Raw genomic sequence first — 9,591 nt, forward strand, 5'->3', positions numbered from 1 at the left:
AATCCAGTTCATTGTAGATACTAGTCACATGTACACACAATAGGAACAACATTTTGACTAGTTTTATGGTAGAGCATGGTTGTCTGCCAAGTTGACATATAAAACTGATTATCACACTTATGAAGCCAATATTCATAGCTGAGTTCTATCCTGATCAATAAGCAGGAAGAAGGCTTGTTGATGGCAACACTCACAGGTGTTTTACACTGCCCTGTTCCGCGTGTTGATAAATTCTTGAAGCCCAAACTAGTGACAACTAAAATAGTCCTTTTCTAAAAATTCAAGTACTAAAAATTAGTATATAGGCTGAATAGGCTGCGTTCTCTTGGAACGCTCTGCAGAATGACAGTCTGGTGACCCTAATTTCATTTGCTCCTTAGTTCTCTTGGCTACCCACCTGTGCACCCAGCAGATCTACCCCATCCTGTGCCAGGAAAGTGCTGCCACTGGCACCATGCCCTACCCATACCCAGCACTGACCCCAGAACATTAAAAGGAGCTATCTGACATCACTCACCAAATTGTGGCTCCGGGCAAGGGCATCCTAGGGCAGATAAGTCCACTGGAAGCATTGGCAAGCACCTGCAGTCCACTGGGACAGAGAACACTGAGAAGACAGGCACTTCTACTGCCAGCCGCTGCTGACTGTGTGAATCCCTGCATTGGACAGGGATGGAGGGAAGTGATCCTCTTCCCGCTTCCACGAGACACTGTACTAGAAGGCAGATGATGGACGTCCCTTCCCCCAAATTATCAAGTCCAAGTGTGGTGTTGTGGGCATTAAGATAGATAAGGGCATGGTGCTTCTGGGAGGTACCAGTGGTGAGACCCCTACCCAAGGGCAAGATGGGTTGTCAGAATGCTGTGCCCAGTATAAGAAGGATGGAGCCGACTTTGTCAAGTGGTGTTGTGTGCTAAAGATTGGGAAACATACTCCCTTGCCATCATTGGAAAAATGCCAATGTTCTGGCCCTTTATGCCAGCATCTGTCAGAAAAATGGCACTGTACATGTTGTGGAGCCTGAAATCCTCCTTGATGGGGACCATGGCTTGAAGCAGTGCCAGGACGTAACTGAGAAGGTGTTGGCGGCTGTCTATAAGGCTCTGAGTTACCACCATGTCTATCTGGAAGGCACATTGCTGAAGCCCAACATGGTCACCCCTGGCCATGCTTGCATCCAGAAATTTTTCAATAAGGTGATTGCCATGGCAACTGTCACAGCACTCCATCGCACAGTGCCCCTTCACCCCGCTGTCCCTGTGGTCACTTGTTCTGTCTGGGCAGAGTGAGGAATAGGCATCCATCAACCTCAATGCTATCAACAAGTGTCCCCTGCTGAGGCCCGGGGCCCTTGACTTTCTCCTAAGGCCTGGGGTGGGAAGAAGGAGAACCTGAAGGATGCTCAGGAGGAATACATCAAGCAAGCCCTGGCCAAGAGCTTCACTTGTCAAGGAACGTATACCCCAAGTGGTCAGTCAGCTGCAGCCAGTGAATCTCTCTTCATCTCTAACCATACCTACTAACCAGAGATGATCTAAAGCTGCCCCATCAACACTCCAGGCCCCTGCCTACCCATTGCTGTTGGAGAGGGGCCTTCAGGCTTTTCTCCCTCAGTCTAGCTGCCCTCTTGACTGGTGTGTGGTGTTGTCTGTAAATGCTAATTTTGCCATCCCTTCCATCCGCTGCCAATAAACAACTATTAAAGGGGGAGAAAATACTGGGTTTTATTATGGATTTTTTGCATACTTTGTTATTATAGGCTCCCCTCACTTCACTCTCCCACCTTTCTGCCCATCTTCAGCCAGCCCCCATCCTACCATCAAAAACCCCCTTTCTGTTTTTTTCATGTTATATGTATTCTATTATACTCCTTTGTTCCCTACCAATCTCTCCTTAAGATCTGTTCTCCTTTCAGGATCCCCTTTTAATTTTATCACATACATGCACAGAGATTCATATGAAAATAGCTAATGAATCATGCTGTTAATATGAGGGCGATACGCAGGTTGCCATAGTTCTCAGTGTTAGGTGGGACCTCCATTGCACAATGAAAAACAAGTTTAGGACAAAAGAGGAGACAATTGAACACAGAGGAGAGAGGAGAACACTCCATGACTGACATATTGAGAATCTTTACACCATGGTTAGAATAAATTGCCCACAGGAAATTTTATCATAAATAATCCATCCTTTGAGGGTTTTTTATGTCTATACATATCACCAAGAAGAAAATAATAAGTAACAAAGCCCACAAATTTGAGCACAGTGGCATGAAATTTAAAAGAAACATTAAAGTTATTATTTTATGAGTATGTAGTGTATTAAGATGTGTGTATGTATGTGTGTGTTTGTGTGTGTGTACATATGGAGGCCAAAGGAGTATGTCAGGTGCTATAGTAAATATTATTTTGTTTTTTTTTATTCTACTTAGACTATATAGTTTCCAAATAAAAGACACAAAAACTCTTATATTTATAATGTCTTAAATCACTAGACCTGGGCAGATACCAACCTGCTATGTTATTTTGTCTACTTTCCTATCAATAACCCCAAGATACCACTTGCCATATTCTACCTGGGCCTCACCTACTTCAACAGGCCAGGCCTCATGGCCATGCACTTAAGATACATCTACCCCATGGTGTCTTCTTCCTTCTTCCTCCCCTCTCCCCTCCTAGGCCCTGCCTGGGACCTGAAGCTTGGGAACCTTGACCCCATTCCTATCCCTTCTGTACAGCCCAGGTTATAGGTAGTAGCTTTATTAACCAATCAAGAATACCTTGGGTGGGGGCAAGGTTTACACATAAAAGCTGGTGGTCATCTTGGAGCAACCAGATCATGGGGTATAGAATTTAACACTTGAATACAAGCAGCACTAGACCAATCCTCTAGAGTGGGGCATCCTTCTCTCACTTTCTGCTATATTTCCTTGAGACAAGGTCTCTCAGTGAGTCTAGAGATATACTGGTGGCCAGCAAGACCTAACAATCTTCCTGTCTCTGCTTCTTACACTGTTACAGTCACAGACTTTGTATGTAGGTGCTAGCGATTTGTACATAGCTAGTTATGTTTGTATAGCAAGCACTGTTACCCACTGAGCCATCTTCCTCTCCACTAAAGAAAAATTATTAATAGATAGTAATCTCTAAGCCCTGTACTGTCTTTTGCTGTTCAGAAAAAAAGTTGGTAAAGGTAATTATAAACAGATCATAGCATGATCCCAGTGTCACAAGCCCCCATTAATTTTAAAGAAAAGGAGTCTTAGTCAAGTGAGCAAACATTACTAAAATACATTAGCATGGGATACATGTTGACATTTGTTTGTAATAGGCAACAAGGCCTGGGAATGTTGCACTTCCTGCTGCTAGGTAGCTGGTGATTAAATTCTGTCAGGAAGACGTTTTATTGGGTGGGTGGAAGGACAAATGTAGATGGGACAATAGTCTGTCTGTAAAGGAAGGGAGTGGAGTAAACTTGAGTCATCTGAATTAAAGTATCTCAGGAAGCATGCGGCAGTTTCATTATGAGTAGGGCTAGCTGGACCCAGCATCAGAACCCAAAGGATGACCCATACTTGTTTCCAAAGTTCCAGAAAGCATCATGCAGAGAGTTTCATCCACCCGACTTTCTCATCCTTCTTCATCCACTGTTCTCCAGACACAAGTGATTGATACATCTGCAGATCCCATAAACATTGGCTTTTCATTTTTACTTCTAAGGAAACACCAGTAACAATGATCTCTCCAAAATTTTGTCCTTGAAGATAACATCTCCTTATGCTGAATTCTTCTCTGCCTGAATGCTAGTACAGTATGGCACTCTATTAGGGGCTGGAGTAGCAGGGTTGGTGGGCACAGCACTGAATGTGGACTCGGACTCTAAGATTTATGTCCTACTTCCATGTGTCTGCACTTTGCTATCCTCATCTATATAGTATGAATAGCCATATCAAAGAGCTTAGTAAAACAAAAATGGAGAAGAGTCCTTTGTTAACTCTAAGCATACATATACCTGTATTCTAAGTGGAGGTAGAAAAACACAGAACTGGATAAAGAGAATAAGCAAAATGGATTAGGAAACTTTGCTTTGAGGCTTGGGGCAATTTTGTTGTTGTTTCTGAGCAAAGGCAATGTTCTTTTGTGAGCTGAAAACAATCCTGATCAAGGCCAGGGAAGAGCAGTGCTACTGATGTGTCTGGATCCATAAGCTTTGAAGTCAAATTAGACATCACGAAACCCAATGCTGCCCTCAATCTTGAAAGGCTTGCAAAATGACCCAACATTACCTTTAGCTCCTCCACAGAAGTTTCCATCTATCTGCTTATTTTTCTTAATTATCTCTGATTTATCTAAAGCATGAGTCACGAAGCTAAACAGACACGACTTATGGAAGCATGTGACATTTCATTTGTTGGTTTTAGAACACAACAATGAAGCTGCGAATATGCATCACAAAGGTGTTTGAATACATTCTTTTAACAACACAGTGGATTTTATGTCTGCATTAAAAAGTGACCCCAGTGACCAATTTTGGTTTTCAGAACTTAGTTTTAAAACTCAACAAACATATATTAGTATTGCCATTGTATGAGCTTAATAAAGCTTTGTGTGGCTGTCTCAGATTTTAATTAGGGAGGCAGCAGGTTGATAATGAGCCATAGAATGAGTAATCGGAAGTCGGTGTGGGTCATAGTTGTATGACAGTCATCTGTATAAGGGTAAGTATTTTCCTCCATAAAATGGAATAATACATGTCTTTCTGAAATGCAGCTCTCCCAGAAACTATGTCTTGCGTCTCTAATTCTTGCCATATTGCAAATTCTATAGTTTCCATGTCTCACTGGTCTCAAATTACAGCTCTGTTATGGCTACTCCCTTTTAGAAACTCTAGGGGGAAAATTGTTCACTGGAAATTTTCATCAGGGAATGTGGGTTTTCTGCGACAGGGTTTCATGTATCCCACACTGGCCTCAAACTCAGTATATAGCTGAGAATTGACTTGAACCTCTGATTCTCCAGTTTTCACCTTCCAGCTCGGGATTACAAGGTATGGATCAATATGCCTTGTTTTACAAAGGGCTGGGGAATTTAACTCAGGGATTCACATATACTAGGCAAGTGCCCCCCAACTGAGGTCCATCCTCCCCTGAGCCTTGCTTGAAAATTTTTAGCTCCTACATGCTTTGGCTCTTTCAGCCATCCTCAAAGGCATCAGGATGGCATTCTTTAATAATTCTTTCATTGTCAAACCCACTCCTCATTTCTGCTTCTATATTTAGAGTTCCTTGTGATTACATTTTACCTATCCAGGTAGTTCAGAGTAAACTCTTCCCCATTAAAAGACCAGTTTACTAAAAACTTTCATTGTAACTGTAACTTATTTTCTCTTTCTATGTAACATAACACATTCCTGGGTTCTAATAATAAGGATCAGAACATCTAGGAGGGCCATCACTGTACACACGCACACACACGCACACACACACACACACACACACACACACACACCCCTTTAAAAAGTTTTACATTTTCAGAATGTGTGAAAAATAGAAAGTTCTTATTTCTTCCTAATATTAGCATTTTCTGTTGCCATGGTACATTTGTCACAAGAGACAATACTGGTATGCTACTACTAATGAGATGACACTTCATTAGAATTTTGTCAGGTTTTTTACTAATAACTTTTCTGTGTTTCAGAATCCAATGTAGGGTACTATGTTGTATTTAGAAAACTACTGCTCTGATAACAATCTTATAAGTTCTATGACAAAATAGTCTTGATTCAGCCAACTAATTTGTTTCAAAATTTCCCATAGAGACAAAATGGATGGAACTTTAAACACAGAGATCCTTTATACTTTAAACATTATTTTTTTTCTCTGCTTCTTTTTAATGCACCTATTAACTATCTGTCTTGTGTTCTCCTAGGCCCTGGGGACAAGGAATGAATGAAACACATAAAATAATCCCCTGCCCCCAAGGAGCTGACACTTTAATGGTGGGATAAGAAAAGCACAGACAGTAAGCAAGACAATTAGCTAGAAGCAATAACTTGCAGAATGAAATGAAATAATGAAATTCAATACATGAAATAAAGAAAATAAGACAAAATAAAATGCAAAACAGGGAAGAATATGGAGGATGCTAGGTTCTTTGGGTCTAATTTCAAATAATGTGCTCGTGTATACAAAGCCTAAAAATAGGATGGAATGAGCCACAGAAGTGCATAAGGGAAGATGGCTACAGGTGGAGAAAATCGTTTGAACCCAGGGTCTAAGATTTTTCCAATAGGTTAAAGAAAGACCAGAGGCCAGGGTTGCTCAAAGTGAGTAAATGAGGCCAGGATGGCAATTAAATGCAGCTCTATAACAGAGAGCATTACTGAAAAGAATTTGGCATTGAAGGGTATTAAAAAAAATACATGACTCGAAACAGACACGTGATATGACTTGATCATATGCAAAATCAATTCTGGATGCTGTGTGGAAAATAAATCCTAATGGGCCATGTGTTCAGAGACCTGGGTAGGAGGCCATTGTAACCTATGAAAGAGATGATATAGTGTGGATTTTGACTGGACTTGAGAGAGGAGGAGTGTTAGGAAAGAATGATTCTCTTGGAAGGATGGTGACATGAAGTTTCTGGTGGTGAGTGTGACTTTGGAAATGAATGATTGAACTGGGGGTAATTCAGGATTCAGGAAGGATTATCTACATGTATTATTGAAGCCAACAAGATTTAAAACAGATGGAGTGCGGCAGAGAATGAAGGGGTGTGTGTGTGTGTGTGTGTGTGTGTGTGTGTGTGTGTGTGTTGCTAAAGTACACAGAAAACCAGAGTCATTGGATAGCCTCACTGAAGGGGTAGTAAGTGGATTGCACTGACATCACAGATGGAGAATGATGTTCAGTTAGCAGGGAAGAACAAGAAGGACCCAGATGTAGCAGTGGGAAGAGCTGGGTCAGAGAAAAGAATGCCGTCATTTAAGAAGGCAACAGGGGAGAGGATGTCCTCAAGGGAGACTTGAGTCTTAGAGTAAACGGGGAAGGAAAACTTCAGAGAGTAGAATAAGATTATAGAGACGGAGTTTATGGAGGAGAGCTGTAGAGAAGATAGTGTCAGCAAAAGTGCCTGTAAGAAAAAGCTCTTTGATCAGTAGCAATAGGTCCTAGGATTAGCAAGGAAAGTCTGTCCGTGTGTCAGAGAAGCAGGACTCATCAGATGGACAGAGCTTGGTGCAGTTCTTATTTGGATTATTCCAAAATCTTTTGGGCTTTGGTCTATATTTCAAGTTATCCGTTGTTCTGGCAAAGGAGAGTTGGCTGGCTGGCAGTTCCATTTCTAGGGGTAAATCAATCAATTGTCATCCCATTTAGTCCCCTGTAAATTTGGTTAGTGTGAATCAGTTCCCTGAAGCCTGACCACTTCTGTGTGAATGCCATACAAATCAAGTTTCTGAATTTCTTAGCCCGAAAACCAGACAGTGGCACTCATGATGACCCCAGTAATGTGGCCTAGCCTGAAGCAATGATGTCTGCTTCCTCACAGATTTACCTTAATTGTCTTCTACTAAAAACAGGTGAAGAATAGAAGGCAGCTCAACCCATTATCATCTCTTACTGTTTAGACAGCAAAACCTGTTGACTACAGACTGATAGTTGCTAATATTTGATATCAGGTTTCCATCTGTATATAGATATAACATGAGGAACTATGGAGCAATATAGTTTGGCATATATAGTTTGGTGAAGTGCATAGACATGTCCCTAGAAGAACCCAGCATTGGTGGTTAAGGTATCTTGATTGGCTCCAATTCAGAGTAGTAAAGCCAGGTGGCTAAGAGAATCAGAACAGTGATGGACTGGATTTCTCTCTCCTAAATGCCTTGAGTCATTTTTTTAAGAGGAGTAGATCTTGATTGAAGTATAAGGAGCAATAGGTTTCACCAAGCGATGCGGTCTGCAGGGATGGATATTTAGCTCCTCTTTTCAGTCTAAACTCACCAGTACTATGATGGAGACATATTGCTTCTCTCCCCTGTGAAGGAACTATTTTATTAGTTGTCTGGAGGATCAAAGAAAAGTTAACAAATGCAGTCAACTCAGTTTTTTATACCATCAAGGAAAGGAATGACAACCATTTAAACTTTTTTGTCATTGTTGTCTTCTTCTTCCTCCTCCTCTTTCTGCTCCCCATACTCCTCCACATCATCATCATCCTTCTCCATCCTCTCTCCTCCCCCTCCTGTGTGTGTGAGAGTGTGTGTGTGTTCAGTTCACATTATCATTGCATTAAAACTAAATCATCAGTAGTCATGGTAGTTCATATTTATAATCCCAAAAGGGTATCGTCGAAGAATAAAATTGCCATGAGACAGGCATGTCTGGACTACATAGTGAGTCCCAGACCAGTATGGGTGACTAAGTAAGATTGTGTCTCAGAAACCAAAATTAAGTTATTAAGTTAAAATAAATACATAAAAATATAATCATAAACCTGGAGAGTAATTAGAAATATAAACATAAACAAAATTATGAGGGGGAAAATAGTTAATAATGTGGAGGCCAACATCAGCCTGAGCAGAGGGAAGTAACAGAAAGAAAATTCATATGATTTTTCCTCCAAATGTCCATGACCTAATGATACAATTTAGTTGAGAATAGGAGAGACATAAAGGCTACTGAGTTTGTTGGACCCAAATTGGAGCTAGCTCAAAGAGGTATCAACAAACTCTAGTCCTCAACATGAGTGCAGCTTGCCACTTGGACTTTTATGGTCAATAACATGGACTGATTTTCATGAAGCTGGCACAAATAACAGGAAGAAGGCTTCGTGAAACTTGAAAGACACATTCAGTGTTCATAATTTGTATTACAGCATAGCCTCTGGCCCTGTTGTGTACTATCTGTGCATGCTTTTTGTCCTACCATGGCAGAGTGATGGTGACAGAAACCTTACAGTGCAGTGAACCATCAGAATTGCTTATCTGTCTCTTTACAAACAACACAAAACAAAAAAACAAAACCCTAATTTTTCAGTTTGAGTGCCGAAGAGATACTGCTCTGTTTTGTTTTGGAGGCGGCAACTTTGTCAACTGACATTCTTAATTAAACTCAGACTGAAGGGATTTGAAGCTGGAGCTCAGTTGGGAGAGTGCTTGCCTAGCATGCCCCAAACCCTTGCTCAGATCCTCAGCATCAATTCAACTCAAGAGCATCGGTTCTCGGGCTCCTTTTATCTTTCTGTTGCCATGGCATTCAGGGTATAATTTCTATCCTTAGTAAACCTCACAATACAAAATGGCTTCTGGGGCTACAACTATCTTGTTCATGATCCACACAGAGAAATTTAGAAAACAGAAGGAAAATAAGACAAACCCTCCTCCCAGACTGTTGGTTCTATTTCAGGGGGCTTTAAAAATCCTTTTAGACATCTTGTGCAGTATTTATTTTAAGGTTACTGGCCAGAACTTGAATAGGTAAACACACTTAACAAGAAACTGAAGAATAGACTGCTTACTCTTGGTGTCAGTACACTCTGCTAATATTTTTTATTTAAATTGTTTTCCTACAATATCTTTTGATAATATTC

General features: G+C 40.9%; 1 pseudogene; it reads left to right on the top strand.

The window, feature by feature from the left end:
- Nucleotides 1–439: 439 nt before the first annotated feature.
- LOC117694652 (fructose-bisphosphate aldolase A pseudogene) lies at nucleotides 440–1,524 on the top strand (annotated as a pseudogene).
- Nucleotides 1,525–9,591: the final 8,067 nt, after the last annotated feature.

The sequence above is a fragment of the Arvicanthis niloticus genome, chromosome X (assembly GCF_011762505.2).
Source record: "Arvicanthis niloticus isolate mArvNil1 chromosome X, mArvNil1.pat.X, whole genome shotgun sequence".
Taxonomy (NCBI): domain Eukaryota; kingdom Metazoa; phylum Chordata; class Mammalia; order Rodentia; family Muridae; genus Arvicanthis; species Arvicanthis niloticus.